This window comes from Onychostruthus taczanowskii, unplaced genomic scaffold (genome assembly GCF_017590055.1).
Source record: "Onychostruthus taczanowskii isolate IOZ18803 unplaced genomic scaffold, ASM1759005v1 scaffold31, whole genome shotgun sequence".
Taxonomy (NCBI): domain Eukaryota; kingdom Metazoa; phylum Chordata; class Aves; order Passeriformes; family Passeridae; genus Onychostruthus; species Onychostruthus taczanowskii.
Window position 1 is genome coordinate 525,367 of NW_024500461.1, and position 17,466 is coordinate 542,832.

General features: G+C 36.0%; 1 protein-coding gene across 1 annotated transcript in view; it reads left to right on the forward strand.

The window, feature by feature from the left end:
- SYT1 (synaptotagmin 1) overlaps positions 1–17,466 on the forward strand; it is a 241,185-nt gene that overhangs the window by 36,989 nt on the left and 186,730 nt on the right. Inside the window, exon 2 of the mRNA XM_041409785.1 lies at positions 3,143–3,204. The gene's annotated coding sequence lies outside the window, so the exon portion shown is untranslated. The remainder of the gene's footprint in view (positions 1–3,142; positions 3,205–17,466) is intronic.

Below are 17,466 nucleotides of genomic sequence, written 5' to 3' on the forward strand. Positions count from 1 at the left end.
CAGATGGCCTAAGATACCTTGAGAAATCTTTTAATTACCATGCAACTTCCCTTTCATCTTTTGTATCACAGTTCACAATGAAAAGTGAAGCATCTAATAAAAGGGGCTTATTTTTGCCATGATTCTGTGATGCTAAAAATGTTCTTTGTCACCTGTAATAAATGTAAATCCACTTGGTTTCTGTATGGGTTAAACAAAGGCTTCCTGAGAAAAATTGCAGACTTCTTCTTTGCAGTGGAGTAGGGTTTCATTTCATGAGCATATATGCATGTATAATCTTAAATACAGTGTTTTTGACGGAACTGGTTTTATTTTGGAGCTCCAGTCCTGCCCAAGTTTAGTGGGACTATTTCCATAATTGCTTACCATAAAGGTGACTGGGATCAGAGAGTTTAGAATTAATGAAAAAAGGCTTTGTTGTTCTTACTTTTGCTATCTATATGCTAAGCGAATCAAAGTTGCAGATCATTTAAATGAGTACGTACCCTGAAATTAAATGCCTTAAAGTATCTTCTGTAGATAACATTTGTTAAATATAAATTACACTGCAAAGGGATATTGCAAAATGTAGTCACACATATCAAAAGGTGTTTCGGTTGATATTTCCAATGGTTTCATTAGGAAACGTCTTCTCTTGCAAATATTGAAATGAAAACGGAGCCCTGGAAGATACTGGCACTATGACAGATGCTATTTGTAGCTCTGAAAATATAGTTGTCACTGCAGGGGATCTCCTGCATTGAAGACCCACAGGAGTCCATAACCAAGGGTGAATGAATTAATCTTCCAATACATCTAATAAAAAAAAATATTGCCTGTGTTTAATAGTAAGTGATAGAAACACAGCTGAATTTATTTTGTAATGTGTGCATCCTCCTCTAGAAATGCAAATATTTCCAGTGTATTTATCTCCTTATATTTTAGCTCTGCAAATCTTTGCAAAGAGTGCTGGTATTTAGTTTCCTGGACAACTGTTGAATTTTATTGATTGGTTTTTGCTTATTCCAGATGTCCATTACATTTGTCATATCTTTTGGAAACTCAGACTGTGAGCTTCAAAGGAGCAGGCAGGCTGTCTCTGCGCTTAATGCAGCACCACACTTACTCATAATTTCACTTAAATTTGCTTCTCTAATGCATAACCTGTATTTTAATTCAGTTGTTTACAATTAATAGTATAGTAAACATTTGTCTTTCCTTTCCATTTTGTCGTTGCTGCAGAAGGAAGCATGAACCTCCTGAAAGGCTCAGTAATAATATGACACAGCTTGACACAGACGGCTTAGAGAAACAGGGAAAGATTGAGACAGTGCACCACAGAGCAGGTGTGACTCTGGGTGTTAATTTCTCTAAGGCACTTGCAGCTACCTCTGCTCAAATGCAATATATACACAGGCCCCTGAACCAAAACCCTGGCTCTGAACCCCAGGAAAAGGTGGAGATTAGAGGTCCTTTTATTGAACCCTCTTTCTGAGTGTTTCTGAATTTCAAATCCCTCCATTTGGGAGGACTTGACTTGACAGCAAGAGGCAAAGTTTTGGTTGAACCCGTTCAGATACATTTGAGTACAGTAGATCGGATTAGGTCTGTCATGGTCTGTGCCAGAACATTTTATACAGCTAATACTGAGCACCAAGCAAGGTAAGGCTTGCTAAGGCTATTGACATGAGTTGATATTTGATATGAGTTATGACATTAGCTATGTTTTACACCAGCATCTGAATTACTCTAAACCCTTTAGAATAAGATTTCAAATCATTGTCCAGTTAACCTGGCATCATTTTAAGTGTTCAGCTCCTCACTGATATCTAGGGCATAACAAAATGGGCTGTTAGATAGAAGAGCTGATCCCTATGGTTCAAAAAAGTTTAGAACTTAATAACATCAAAATTCTAGATGCTTCTGACTAATGTATTACATAGCCCTCATCTCCAAACAGTTCTTAATTGTTGTTTAACAGGTTTCTTCAGTAGACTCATATGCAAATGAGTGATTTCTGGTACGTCATAAATATTGACAGAATGATACAGAAAGAAATATTAATTTCTTGCTAAAATAGAAGGGGAAATTAGATTTTATAATTAGTTATAGTTTGAGTCCTGTATGATTTGAGTCATGAAAGATGGTTTGCTGATTAGAGTGAGATGGTAGATGGAATCATGATTTGCCTTTTTTAAAGGCCAGTGTTGGTGTGCTGTTGTGTGACAGTTTCAGATAACATTTTCATTTTCTAGTTGGTGTAAAATTAAAAATGCATTTGTCTATCTTGGTAATTATGTATTTGGCTCAATTTTTTAACTGCATCCAAATTGATCATCTTCACAATTAATGCCTTCACAGCTTGCTTGTGCTTGGTCTTTCACAGCAATGTTGCCCTAATTGTAACCCTTATTGCCCAACAGTTCCAATTTTCTCCCTTCTCTCAAGCAGCCTTTGTTAATGAAAATTGTTAATAGTAAAATCTGCAAAGGCAGTATGCTGTGTTCCTTCAAATCCTGCCTTAAAACTCACCTCTGTTGTGATGTTTGTAACCTGGCCAAGAAACGCTAAAGCAGCTGGTGTGCTGGGTTCAGTTCTTACTGTACAAATTTCCTGTATGAAACAGCAGGAGTGAGGCATCAAACACCCCTCTGCAGCATGTTCCACTCTCCTCCAAAAGTGGTGAGGGAGGCTGTGGCTGTCATTGCAGGCATATGTTCTTTCTTCCTTGGCTCCTCAGTTTAATGGGATAATTCAGCCAAGATCTAATACACCATGAGAATTTGATTTTGACAAGAGGATTGACAGCCTCAGGAATGTGAAAGCCTGTCACCTCCCTGGAACTGGGGAGGCCTGCAGGTGCTCAGATAAAATTAGGATGCCCAGCATTCAACCAGTCTGAGGTTTCAAGAGAGATTTGTTCCCTGAACCTGTAGATTTCTCATCTCTGCTGCTATTGTAGTATCTAAGACTGAAAAACGGGTTTTTAAGGAAAAGGCATGATGTGAACTTTCTCTGCTGGGTGCTTTCACAAAAGCCCAGGGTTTTAAGTATTGGAGTAAGCCAAAACTAAGTCAGAAAATAGCAAACTTCTGTAGCACAAATGAAACTAGACAGTTAATTTTAAATGGATGATAAACACATGCATTTGTTTTTCTTACAGAAGCGTGGAGTCCTGAATAAACAAAGAGAAGAGAGTTAAGCGCACATTCTCTATTGTGAACAGTAAGTGACCAACTTATACACTCTGAAGCTAAACATGACTTGCACCTCTTTTAAATTCTTTTTTATTCTTTCATGTTTGCAGTTCTTCCAACAAGTGCAAGAAATTAGTGCAGTGAACGTCTCTGCCTTGTATCCAACTTAGTTTCATTTCATAGGGGTAGACTTTTATAAATTCTATAATCATCTCAGGTAAGAGGCCCAGGTAATCCACACAAAGTACCTTCATTGCTGCTCATACTGAGAATATTATGGTTTTTTTCTCAGTAAAAATACATTGCAATAGAAATTGACAGTACCAAGCTAAAAATAATGTTACACCAACATTTGCTCACGTGAAATTTTGCACAAAAACAGATTACACCACTGCAGTCAGAACCAGCTGGGATAGTGTAGGAGGAAAAGACTTTTATGGGTTTGTGTTACTCACATAACCACTGGCTAATTGTTCTGAAGAGCTCTGGTCATAGCTGTGCTGTTCACTGCACAGTCCAACCAATTGCAGTGCATGGCTGCACTGGCCTTTGACAACTGCAGCATTATCAAACACCAAGAAATTAAGATCGCTTACTGAGACAAGAAAATGAGCCATGTTTGTGTTGTGGGTGCTATTATTGACATTGTCCCTAGAAAAATATCTTAGGCTGCTGGTGAAGTGCCAGTCATGACAAAGTAGAGCACAGACAGTGCTTTCAGTGCCAGTCTAAAGCAGTGTGCCCCGGGAAGTGTGGCTGATTATATGGGTGTACCGCATTACTGGGTGTTAACAGGTGGTGATACTTTCTGAGAACTAGAGCAGGTGGACCTGGGTAACACATTTCTCTTAGCAGTTCCCCTGTGCTAGGTGCCAATAGAACCTGCCTTTTTTGTGGTAGGTAATTGTGGACGGTAAGTAATGTGCAGAGAATATGTGTCCTTTAGCATCATTCTGCTTTTAGAATATACATTTGGCAGTACAAGTTAAGGAATTTTAATGTTGTATATTAAATCCCTATTCATTTAACCAAACTGGTGCATGGAACAGACTAGTTTTGAATAGCAATAAATAGTGAATATTTTTTGAGAAATAATAAAAATAATATTCTTTGTTGGAAAAAAAATGTGTGTAAATCTCAATAGCAAAAAAATACCTGTTATATCTCTGGGCTGACAAGTCTGATGATGGGCTTTAACATGAAATTAAATGTGTGACATTTCACAAATCCAAGGACAACACAATGCTTGTTTGTGAACCTGTATGGTTATTTGTACATTGTACTAAACTATGTTACTAGTGGGCAGCTTCTAGACATATAGCAAATGATACATATGTACCAGAGAATTCTAGAAAACTTCTCAAAACTCCTATTTATCTGTTCCTTTGATTTTTTTTCATTTCTTCTTCTTCCAGTCATACTTTCCTTTCATTTTCTCTTCTTTCCCCTGTGGTTCCTGAGGTTTATAGTCCCTACATGCTATCACACCTCTTTTTACCCTTTATCTTTCCATTTCTTGCCACATAGTCAGTCTGCTCGAGCTTCACATTTTCTGCTCGCGTCTCCCACATAGGGCCATCTCCTCTTACTCTTGGCAGAGCTGCATTGCAGAATGTTTCTGATCTTGGACAAATTTTGAGCTTGCTATTTCTAGTATCAAATAGGTTCTCTGCAGACCAAGAGTGTTATTGCTGTTTTCGGGTCATAATGCACCATATGCCTATGTCTAAGGAATTCACAAAAGGCTACATTGTAGTGTAATATGGGTCAGGTCTTGCAATTTCATTTGACATGTGGAAAGATACTGTGGAACTTTGGAAGTTGTTATTTAATGCTTGGGTTACCTTTCACCTAATCAATTATGCTTTATGCCTCTGGATCTGAAGTTTTGGCAGCAGGTGACTGGTGGTTGCATGAAAAAGTGCTAGCAATTCCAAGCAATTTGTGTAATTCAACTGATCTATATATACAAAAACTATACAAATTGTTACAGACCTACTTGTAGAAAATAAATTTCACTACTGCAGACTCTGGAAGATCTTCTCCCCAGTTGTGTTTCTGTGTCAAGTGGCCAGAACTCACAGGCAGCTCTTTCAAAATAATGCGGATTTATTTGTGTATAGTGAGAAAAAATTAGTCAACTATTATTGGTACTCCTTCACATACAAATCCTCTCTCTTCTGCTGGTGGAATAGGTTGACAGGACCTTTTCATATTATCCATGGTTAATTTTATCAATTGTAGTATTATGATTATAAACTACAAATTATCTTACATATAATGAATATATAATTACAAAAATGAAACTCTGCAGTGGTTATTTAACTTTTGTGATGTGAAATTTATTTAACACTCTCTTTGGAATATACATGGGAAATTAGAATAATAAAACAGAAATAAAATTACTCTTACCTCTCATCCATCATCAGTGAGAAGCAATGTTACCAACTTGATCAGGCTGTACATTCTCCCGTAGAGGGAACTTCATGTCTGGTACCTTTGGGCCTTCTAACAACACCCCTGAGAACTTCATATGTGAAGTAACCAGTCATTCTTCTGACAGTGGGTTTGACAAATTGTAATTGTGGAGGTGTTTCAGAATACCTTTTTTCCTTCAACTTGAATTAAAGTCTAAAATTTAAAATATCTGGTGCTTAGAGGCAAAAAAAGATTGGATTCCCCGCATATAGAGAAAATATAATTAAAATCAATATTGTTCTTATTTTTTAAAGGATGAAATAAAAGTCATAATGTATAGTATATTTTGTGGGTTTTACAAGTTCCCAACTTCATTTTAAGTGTAAGGGCCTTTGTCATTTGTTTGATATTGCAAAAGGTTGCAGAAACCCTTCGAGGAACAGGGAAAAATTCTTGCAACATGCGTTCAAAAAAAGGTGTCCATTGTCCTCACATGGTCAGCAGCAATCAGATTTCATCTGCCACAACTTGGTTTATCAAAGAAGTGGCAAATAATTGATGGCTGGTTGATAACAATTTTTTTTTTTTACTCTTGTTTGATAAAGGCAAGTTCAGGTAATGTGACATAAATTAGGAGATTGCACGAGCACAGTACTAGTACAGGAGATGGATGGCCAGAGTACAGACTCTGCTGTGAGCAGATGAGAGGAGGCTTGGCCTGCTGAAAATTATTGTATGGGCAGTTTGACTCCATTATGTATAGAAGAACTAAATTAATGTTAGACTTACCATTAGCTCATGAGTGTGCAACATGACCCTTGTTTGCCCTAATACCTATTTCAAAAGCTACTGTGTTTTATATTTTACCATTTACAATATTATATATAAAGGTATGTAATGTACCAGAGATGAAGTAGCTAAATGAAGGGTTTTTTGGCTTTGGAAGGGTCCGTTTTGTAAAAGGTGAATTTATGAGTATTCCAAAAGAAATGAACCTGTGGTTCCTGAGTATTCTGTAGTAATCACAATACCCTTCCCTTACATTATTATTTCAGTCTTTCATGCAATATAGTAATCTAGAAGCAGCATGGAAGTGCCCTCATTCCTTGTTCTTTGCCATTTTGTCACAGGTTTTGTCATTGCAAATTAAAATTCATGTGCATATACTGCAGGCTTAGATAAAATTGTTCATTGGAGTGTTTCCACTACCTTAATTCTTTAATGAGGTCTTCCCCTAAATTAGTTTCACTCTCTTTTTTTCCTTCTCACATACTGGAAGTATGAACTTCTGGTAAATTATATAGTAGCATTTGCATAATTTAAAGATTGTTTATACTGCTTCTCTTTTGGTTATCATTTCAAGACTATTCAGAAAAGTCTACTCTCTATGGCTTATATGCTTACGAAATCCTGTGCCACAAAATTTTATTTTTCTTTTCTTTTTATCATTCCTGTATTATAGACACCGCTTTGTGTTTTTTTTAATGTGACATCTCTGACATGGATTTAGATTCTGTACTGCTTTGAGGTATGCTAGTTCTGCAGCCTAATTTTTCAAAAAGGCTCTGTAGTTATAGCTCCCTGGGGCTTCAGTTTAGTTGTCATCTATCATTTTAACACTGTGATTGATTAGTCTCTACTATTTAATTTATCTGCTGCAGCTTCTAAGCTTTTTCTTTAATTGGTAAACACATACCTTTCTAGACACATTTTCAAATTATGTGTTTTCCCAGTGCCCCAGAAGTCATGTAATCATCTTTTTCTCAGCTAGGAATTTAACCATTTGAGCCATTTAATGGCTTCAATAAATATTGCCTGATATTTGTCTATTACTTGGAAATTTTGAACTGGAAGTCTGTGTTATATTTTCCATTTTTCAATGTTATTGTATATATATTTATTCTGAAATACTAGTGTATTTACCAGCTGCTTTTTTGTCCACTAAAAAACATTAAAGGAAGTCAGCATCTCTTAAGTGTAGGAGCCAAATGCCTGGGTTGCTGCTGTGGCAGTAGATTTTAGCCACCTTTGCACATTAGGTTTCAAAAGCAAAATATTAATTAGTGTAATTTGCTTGTTGGAATTTCAGAAGCCAGCTTCAGTCAGTAGGGTTGACATCCTTATTCTCCTCTCTTGTATACTGTGTTCCTGTACTTTGCTATTTTTAAACATCACATTGAATATCAACTTGGCTATGATTTTAAATCAGACTCTTTCAGAGAATGTCATTTCCATTTAAAAAAGGGTTGGTTTTTGGCGTTAAGTCATACAATGTGTAAACATTGCAGCAGTTCTACACAATTACTGAGGCAACTTTCAAGAAGCTACTATAATGAATTGCTTCTATGATCCACATATCAAAGAAATTTTAATGTCACATTTTCTTTGCTACTGCAGTTTTTATTATGGCTCTGTGTATTTTTGAATGGGGAAGTTGATAATTTATTTAGGGTTTTTTTTTTTACTTTTAGTTACTGTGAAATATTTGTGATTAAAATCTCTCAATAAGAAGAATTATATGTGTCATCATAATGCAGCTTTGCTGACGTTGGTAGCTGCTATTATAGTCCCATCTCTAAATACAATCAAACAAAATTAGTAGACATCTGCAGTGTTGCATGCTTTTTGGGAGTAAATTGGTGTTCCTTTTTTTTGTTGTTTATGTTTTTGTGAGAGCAAGGTTTAATCAGTATTTTGCTTTTGTTTCTAATTCTAAATCTTGTTGCGCAATGCCCTTTTAAAGACTACCAGGTTAGCTGTGGACACATACCTTAGTAATTCGTGGTAGGTCACTTCCAGCCCAAATTTCCAATAAGTCTTGGAGACAGCCTGTTCTGTCACTGTCTTGTTGTGGCTTATGCTTTGATTAGGAAATAAGAGGATAAACTTTCTTGTCAACTCTGCTGTTTTGCATTTATGATACATGAAGCTTAACTCAAGAAATAACTAATATGGTACAATGGTTATGAAACATACAGCTTAAGATGACTCCCCTGTATGGAGTTGGTGATCACTAAGTGACATTATTTGGCAGTTTTGGATCATCTCCAAGTATGACTTTTCTCTTTAGTTATTATTTATTTTTCTCTTTTAAAGTTTCATACTATAAAAGTTACTTTGAAGACATCTAGCCATCATAAGCATCTCATTTTGACTGCTTTCCCTATGCAAATGAAACTCATTCAAAAGTTTATTCAGAAATGAGAAAAGATGCCTCTTAGACCTGTTTACAGTTACATCTCTAAGTTCTAACTATATTGGCAACACTTACCTGTGAAAATTGGAAGAAAATAGGAAATTCAGTTACTTTTCCATGTAAACAAAAATGTTTTACAAAACCATTAGCACATAAAAATATGTTTTCTGATGTCAGTCTTCTATGCTTATATTAATATCTGGAGTACATGAAATGGGGACAGTAGAATTTTTCTTGCAGTAAACAACTTTGAAAACACAGAATTCAAAATTTAATGTATTTGGAAAGGCATTATTCATTGCATTAGGATTTTTGGGTGGAGGTATATGATATCCATTAGATCAGCCTGAAATTAGGAGTGATTTGAAGTGCTCTGGAACATCAGATTCATCAGCAGTGTGTCTTCAGTGTGCTGCTGGTACACCTTCAGTTTTGCTCTGCAAGCTATAGAGACAAAGATGTAGTTTTGCTGTGAGAGGACCCTCTGCACGACAGCTCTGAGAGCAATATTGATTGATGTCTTTCATACTAGTGGCTCTTGTAGCTGGGCTAATAAATGAAACAGTACTTTGAGCTGAGAGCACAAGTTTTTGAACATGCTGTTCATAAAGCACATAACATTAGGCCATCTTACCAGTCTCACCAATTGCAAAGCTTTAGTAAATTTACTAAAAATGCTGAGATTCTGTTTTTCCATAAGCCATGTGCTTTGGAGTTTTTCTTGTTACTGCTCAATTTCTATGGCTGCTTTAGTCAGTCCAAAATCTCAAGGTTTAGAAGTGTATATTTTATTGAAAGATGAGATTTTTATTCAGTTGTGTGGATCCAGGGACTGAAGCTTCAAAAGATAACTCCCAAACATTTATTGCAAACTCTGGTGATACTGTGTGAAATGCATGATAGCCTGGAGGTCTCTGCTGGTACCGAACAGAGGTACACTTTGATCTTTCACGTAATAGGTCTCCCAATACGTTTTCATTTCTAACAGAAATAGTGCCCAGGCTGCTCTTATACCATAAGCCTATTTCACTCATCCTTATAAGTTGTGATGCCAAGTAAGAACATCGGTTTTAGGAAGAAGGATGAGAAAAATGGAATTAGATGGCATTTAGACTGTGCAACCTTAACTATTTTTGATGGTATTTGCTCTTAGAGTCATGTCTCAGCAGTTGAATCTTTAGTTTAAATAAAATTAATAACAGGGACAGGGTTTGCTTAAAGATCTAATTTTACTTTAGGGATAATAATGTTTAAGACTTCAAACTGCATTAAGCAATTGGTTAATAAACCACTAGCTATTAAACTGTTAATTGTTTTTCCTGTAGGTAACAGGGACTCCTTTTGGATAGTTACAGACTTGGGCAAATACAGCCAATATATAGGTAGGTTTTAAAATGGGCATTACATCGAAACTTAGTAGTTTTGTCCTTAGACATTTCTTAAGGAGAATAGAATCAGTGTCTTCGGTATTGAAATTTTCAAGATTTGTTAGTGGAGATAAATTATTTGCTTAAACTCTCTTGAGCAGCTTTCCTTTTCAAAATTGGTATGGTGGCACACTTTAACTTTCTGGAGGGTTGGAATTCACTCCAGTGGTGAAATTGATAGTATTGTTGCTGGTGTGAAAAGAATAAGCTTATACCATCTCAGTATTGCAAAGACCGTGAAGAACTACAGAACTGTGTACTGCTGTTCCTTATCTTACTCTTTCAGACTCTGAGACTGTTCTGAATATTGATTTGTCCAGTAGTTCAAGCTTCTTAGAAGGTGCCATTGTGTTTGAGAAATGTGTTCATTAGTACCTAATTATTTTTGATGCATATTAAAAGAAGTTGAGATTATATCTGCTATTAAGTAACTGCCTCAAAAAAACCTTTTTCCTACTTGGTGGTTCCTAATCTTGAACATACCTGTGTAAGACTAAGTCCTACAAATATCAAACAGCTTTTCTTGCTGCCCTTTTTACAAATAAAAGCTCTCCTTGCCTCCCTTATTCATTCTCCTGGGAAAAACAGCAGCCCTTTCAAGCCTGAATGATGAGATGGGGCTAGGTAAAGGAAAGCTCTGGTATGATTATACTAATATGCTACTTACTGCTATAGCATATAGGCCTATATTGTTTCTTCTTCTGATTCTCCTTTCATCCTTTGTTCATATTCCCATTTTTCTCCCTTTACTGTTTTCTTATTGGTTGCTCTACCTAAGTCATATTGTCATAGAATGGTTTGGATTGGAAGTGAACTTGAAATCATCTAGTTTCAACCTCTCTGTCATGAGACAGAGACACCTTCCCCTAGACCAGGTCGCTCTAAAGCCCCATCCAACCTGAGCTTGAACACATGCAGGGATGGGGCATCCACAGCTTCTCTGGGCAATTTTTTCCAGTGCCTCACCCGCCTCACAATGAAGAATCTTAGTGGCCCTCCGCTGGATTTGCTTATTGAATCTTATTTGCCCTTCTAGAACTATTTTGATGATACTCTTCTGAAAAAGACCCCTCATTACTGAGTGTTGCCTAATTTGTTTTCTTGTAGTTCTCATAGTTCTTGATCTCTTCATAATAGGAATTTCAAAAAGATAACAATAGGAATAAAACACAACTTACATTTGCTGGAGTACTGTAACTAGGTTGTGACTGAATTTGCAAAGAGGGGCTCAAGCTGGGATGGTGCCCATTCATGAGATCAGAAATGTGTCTAGACATAAAGCAGTGGTTTTTATGTGTACGTTCCTTCCTCCCCATGACCAGATATCTTCATGTTATATTATAGAACAGTGAGTGAACCTGAGGTTAGTGTTTTTCCCTCTGCAAACATTTCTTTCTTTAACGTAAGCTCAGAGCAGTTTGGTTATCTTTATCCCAGTCAGCAAACTGTCTTTATAGCTTTGCTCCTACTTCTTCCTTTACTACCTGCTGTGGGTTTGGGACTATAATGTTACATTACTTCAGATAGAATACAGTAAATTTGTTTATAAATGATACATGAATACATTATCTTTATGCCTTTTTTTTGTTGTTGTTAAACCCTTAGCTTTAGCATGTACTGCTTTCTTCAAATTATCTACCTATAGCATGCAATGTCTGATTTGTTTGAAGAGCTTCTGATTTCTGCTGATCAGATATTTTACTCAGAGCACCAAAGAAACCCATGTTTGTGTGACCTTTCTTCTTGGATGCACATGTGCGTGCTCTCTTGCTTTTGCTGTCTCTCGCTTTTTTCCTCTGCTTTGCTGGAACATTATGTCCTCAGTTGTCAAATTGCTTTCTCTCAGTTAAAATTCCAAAGCTAGATTGAAAGAAATCAACCCAGAAACTCTGGCAGATGAGTAATTTCTAGAGTGAAACTGAATTTTGTGAATCTTAAATGAAAAAATATGTATTATTTTAAAAGTACAGTATTAGGCTTGTGAAGAAGAATCTCTGATACTTGGTATGTAAAAAAGGAGATATGATAAGATTATGCAACCTTGAGGGGTTATTTGAATCGTCAGCTTGTTTCTAGAGGGAAAATAAAGCTCTGTTTTATTAATCCTAATTGTCCTTTTATTTGTTGCCATATATTATATCAGGTTTGCAGCATCTCTTCAGCATTAGCTTTCCAGGAACAACATCACTAAAGTGCAGCTATCAGCCAGCTGAATGCTACAGATACCACCTGAAAATAAATATGGATAATTAAGCAAGGTATTGTTTTTCAGAAGCAGCACATGCACTTCTGTGTAGCATTAAGAGAGTTTAAAATTGTGTACAGGGTTCAATAAACTGTTGAACAATTTATTTACTAATAAACTGGTTTTTGAGTTCATCCATTGGTAAATAAAAGAGAAAGAGACAGTTTATGCATTATAGACTATTGTGAATTGCATGGTAGAAGGGAAGCCATTAACATTAGAACTGTATGACACCTGTGAATCATTGCTACTTAAAAACACCATGGCTACGAAAATGTATTGAAGTCTTCTCTCAGGATTCACTAAAATGTTGATTGAGATATGAGTAAATGCATTTCCATGACCCTTGACACCACTGTGTTGCCACACTTAACATGTGGCTTTTGGGCCGTGAATCATCATTGGCCATACAAGACTGTTTAACTTTGCCTGTTAATAGATGTATATTCTGCTTACCAAAACGTTGTTTCATTGGGGTTTTTTTAGCTTAGAAGTACAATATATATGGTGTCACAACTTCTTTAGCAGGAAGTTATGACAGGGTAGTTAGGCAATTCGTGTAACATCTTGGAAGTCATCAATTTAGAACAACTGGAGCTGCGTCAGTTGATTTTATACTATGGTGCAACCTGCTGTATGAAAGTTATCTCAATCTGGGGATTTAGAAATGCTTTTAAGGAAACAGTGTTTATATGTAAGTATTCTTAAAGTAACTGAAGCACTTCTCGTGGGAACAAGCAGGAGAAAGAGAAATCTGGGTTTAAGTCACAATTTTTGATGTCACAAACAGTCAAACACTCAACTGATCCAAGCAAAAAACACCAAAATTTGAGAATAGGAGCAGTCAGAGTGTTTCTAAATAGAAACATTCATCAGCTGCCACGTTGCTGACTTTTTAAGTTCAGTTATCACGTTTGGACTTGGTGTGGTGCCAGTAAAAAGGATTTGCTCATTTATTTTCAAGTGATCAGAGTATTTTTTAGGCCACATGTAGAAATAGTTAGAAAATACAGTAGGCTGACTGGATAAGAAAGAATGGATTAGGTACTTGCAGGGATAATACAAAAGAGGAAGGATGAAAGTTCACAGTAATTTAGATTTAAAAGGAATCTCCATAGGAACTGCATTCGCTTAAGATACTTAGTATATGTATTATTAGCTCTTACCTCTCTGATTGGGTGAAACTTATTCTGTTGCCTAGAATTTGATGTAACTTGTACCGTTGATTTATCTCAGAAATAACAAAAGACTGAAATTGTAAAAATAAGATGAGCATGGTGGTGTTCTTTGGTAAGTTAAGAGGTATATGTAGGAAAAGAATATGTCCAAGAAATACATTAAGGCTGAATATTTATTTATTTACATCTGAAAGATGTAAAAAAGGTGTAATGAAAAAGTTACTTGCTACCAGTGTGTTAGCTATATTGGTAAAACAGAGAAATGACAACTCAGATCTAGAAGAATGAAGGTATGGGTTTTGTCAAAATATTATTGAGCTCTAGATACTCTGATAAAAAAATGCCTCTAGTTAGTTTTCTTGTCGTTGCCTTGACCTTAGTATATTTTCTGTTGAGCTTCTGTCATTTTCATTCAAAATAGGACTAGCCATTCAGAAAGCTTTACATTTTTCTTCTAGACTGTGCCTGGTTAAAAAAAGTGGAAATATTTGGCAGTGACAAATGTTGCCTGACCTGTAGGCAGCAGTTACTGTAGTCTGAAGTGGCTGCCCCAGGTGTTTTCACAGTTAGGTGTCTGTGGTTTATACTGATGCTTGCTCACAGACTAAATGATGTCAAGTGTGTTTCAGATGTATAGATTTTGTGCATGGCTAAAACACAACTCTAATTCAGTTGGGTTTTAGGGAAACTAATAATGGTACATGCACATCTCTCGACTTACGTACCTTTCTGGAGAGCAGACTGAAGCAGCTTGACTATGTAAGAGTATGTATTTCTGAGGGTTCAGACTTGACTTTCTATTTCTTTTAGAGAAAAATCTTTTTTTCTTGGTGAGCACCATCTTTTATCCCTCTTAAGGCTTTTTGATAAGAGCTTATCCATAGCTTGGTTGCCTTGTCATTTTCTGATGCTGCTGGGGGAGCGGGGCCTCTCTGCTGCATGACGTTTGGACATTTGCTCTTTTTATCCCTGGAGCAATGGATTGCAATACAAGACTTTGGTCGAGAAATCTGAATTGCTTTGGTTTTGGATGGAGTTTCATTTATCAATACTGCTAATTGTTTTATCACCTTATAATGGGATCACCAGTAATATACTCTGCAGTCCTTATACAATTCATGGGAGTTTACATATTTACTGTAAGTTAACATGTCCTCTGCTCTGATTCACTCACTTTCTGTGGTCATGTATCCCTACTGCCTTGTTAAGTCATATAAATAAGGTATTCTTCACATTAGCAGTTCTAGAACTGAATAGTTTACAGTCACATATAGAAGTGGCAAGTGCTTTGAGTGGTGCTCAGCTATACTTCTCATGTGTGGAGAAGTATCCAGCAGATTCCAGGCTGTTAAAACAGTGGGATTTGTGGCAAGGGGATGATCCTGTGTAGTACATACCTGCTGGCACAGTTTGCAGTGCACTGGAAAAAAATTCTGTCTGGTGGAGAAAAGTTTTGTGGCAAACATTAAAACTCTATTCACTTCTCACAAAACTCTTAATTTAATTTTCGAAGAGAAGGTTTTTCTCTCCTTCAGTAGAAAATAGAGCACATTTCTACTGTAGTTAATTGTTGGTGCATGGTAGGATGTGATTTCTAGCTAGATAAACCTTGCTAATAAAGATACAAAGATAAGTCACTTCTAAGGGATCTGTCTTCTGTTATGGTATGTGAGGGTTTTCCTTTGTGATTTTTCTGGCGCTTTTCCCCCCACTTTATGCTATTTCCTCATGTTGTGCATCTTACTATTTACGTCTTTACATTTAGTATTTTTTTATTGTGTTTGGGTATGCAGGTGACTACCAAGTATCTATTAGTAAGTAATACTAGGTATTGTCTAAGCTTATGAGTCTTGAAACTTTTCATCTTGAAAATAGCTACAGAAACAGAAGAACCTTATTAACTCCCTGTAGTTCACCATTCTGTCAGTTGCTGACAATTAGTAAATATTTGGTTTGTTTAAGCCTTATTTCTCCATGTGAATGATTTAGATATTTATGATTAAGGAAGAAAAGGTAAATTATTTTCCATGTCTTCAACGATACCTGTTTGGACTTTCCAGGTCACAGTGCAGCCTAAACAACAGCATGGATATATGAAACTTTGAATTTTCTCCCAGTGTGATGTTTTAGCTGCTGACTATGAGAATCAAAAAATCTACCATTTTTTCCCCCATACAGAGGAGTTAAATTTTGTAATTCTGTAGTATTCTGGAAGTGACAAAGTTGTGAGTTTATTTTTTAAATTTACAAGTATGACACTTATGTATGAAGAATTTTCAGGTGATTCTTGCTGTTTAGATATGTGTGAAATCTATCCCTGTTTGCAGCATTATTTTTATGATTTGTCAGAAATAGGTATAACAAGAGATGTCATCTCACATCAGCTTCACTGGTTTCCTGTTTTGTCTTGTCATTTTTCTACAAAGTTTTTTGATATTGGAACAATAAATCACAACATATGTAATTAATATGTGATAACATATTCTATTTGGCCTTTTAATCTAACTTTATTTCTAAAGTATAAGCATTCAATTTCTAAATAGATTAACTGTTTTTTTTCTCTTTCAGTTCAACATAGAGATCTGGATATACAGTAATTGATTACATAGCACTTTGATTATTTTATTTTGTGATTTGAAGTCTTAACATGTTAGTTGCTCATTACCATGAGTTGTGATGATGTTTTTAGGATGATGATAAACCATTAAACAATGAGGATGCGTATTTTCTCTACTTGGTCACAATGCTTCTTCCTCATTTTGCATAGTGAGAGGGAGGCTGCTACCATATCAGCAGGTGTCTGGCAGAGGAAGCAAGAGAAACATTTTGATTGACTCCAAAGCCTTAGAATCACATAATCATTCATTTTGGAAGGAACCTTGAGAGGTCTTCCAGCCAGGCTTCCTGCTCAAAGCAGGATCAGCTTTTGAGTTTAGACCAGATTGCTTGGCACTTTCTCCAGGCAAGTCTTGAAAGCCTCCAAGAATGGAATTTCTGCAACACTCTCGGACAAACTGCCTAATTATCCTGTTGTGGAAATGGTTTTTCTTTTCATGTTCAGTTTGAACCTCCAAGTTTCAGTTTGTCATGTTCTCTTGTTCTCCCACAGAACATTTTATGTACAAATAAAAATCATTGTGATCCATAAATACAGGTTACTTTTTGTGTTACATGCAATTGGAATAACAAAGTTTGTCATGTCATGTTTTCACCTGAATTTGTATAGAAAAAGTACAAATTGAAGTACATAATGTATAAAATTAAAAACAGCTTTTAAGGCAAAATCCAAGAATTTTCTCATTATAAAACTTTCCAGGATGGTATTTTAATGTTAAATATTCCATACTTAATTTTTAAATCTCTTGGTTTAGGCTAGTTTTATCAAGGTCAGTGTAATTTTCACAAATACATTATTTTTCCATCTCCAGTGGAAGAGTTCGCTGTGCAAATGTGCACAAGCAGATTCTCAAAATGATGCTTCTCTTACCGCTTTTCAGAGCTGCTGCATTATGAGATTGCAGCATCTGGGCTGTATTAAGAAAAATATATTTGGATTTGCTATGCAAGCAAAATGAAACTTCTTTATCATCAATAGATCTTTCATCCTTTATCAGTCTGGAAAGCTTCCAGTTTGAAACTCTGGAGAAACAGATGTAAAGCTTATCTGGATTTTAGTCATATTAATGAACTTGAAAGGGGATTATAGGCATTTCTGTCCTCTCAATTCTTCAAGTAGGGAATAATAGGAGTGACCACACAGCTATGTAGCATGAGTTTGAAGGGGGCATGCCATACTTTCTTCACCAAAAGGCATCATTTCTTGTGT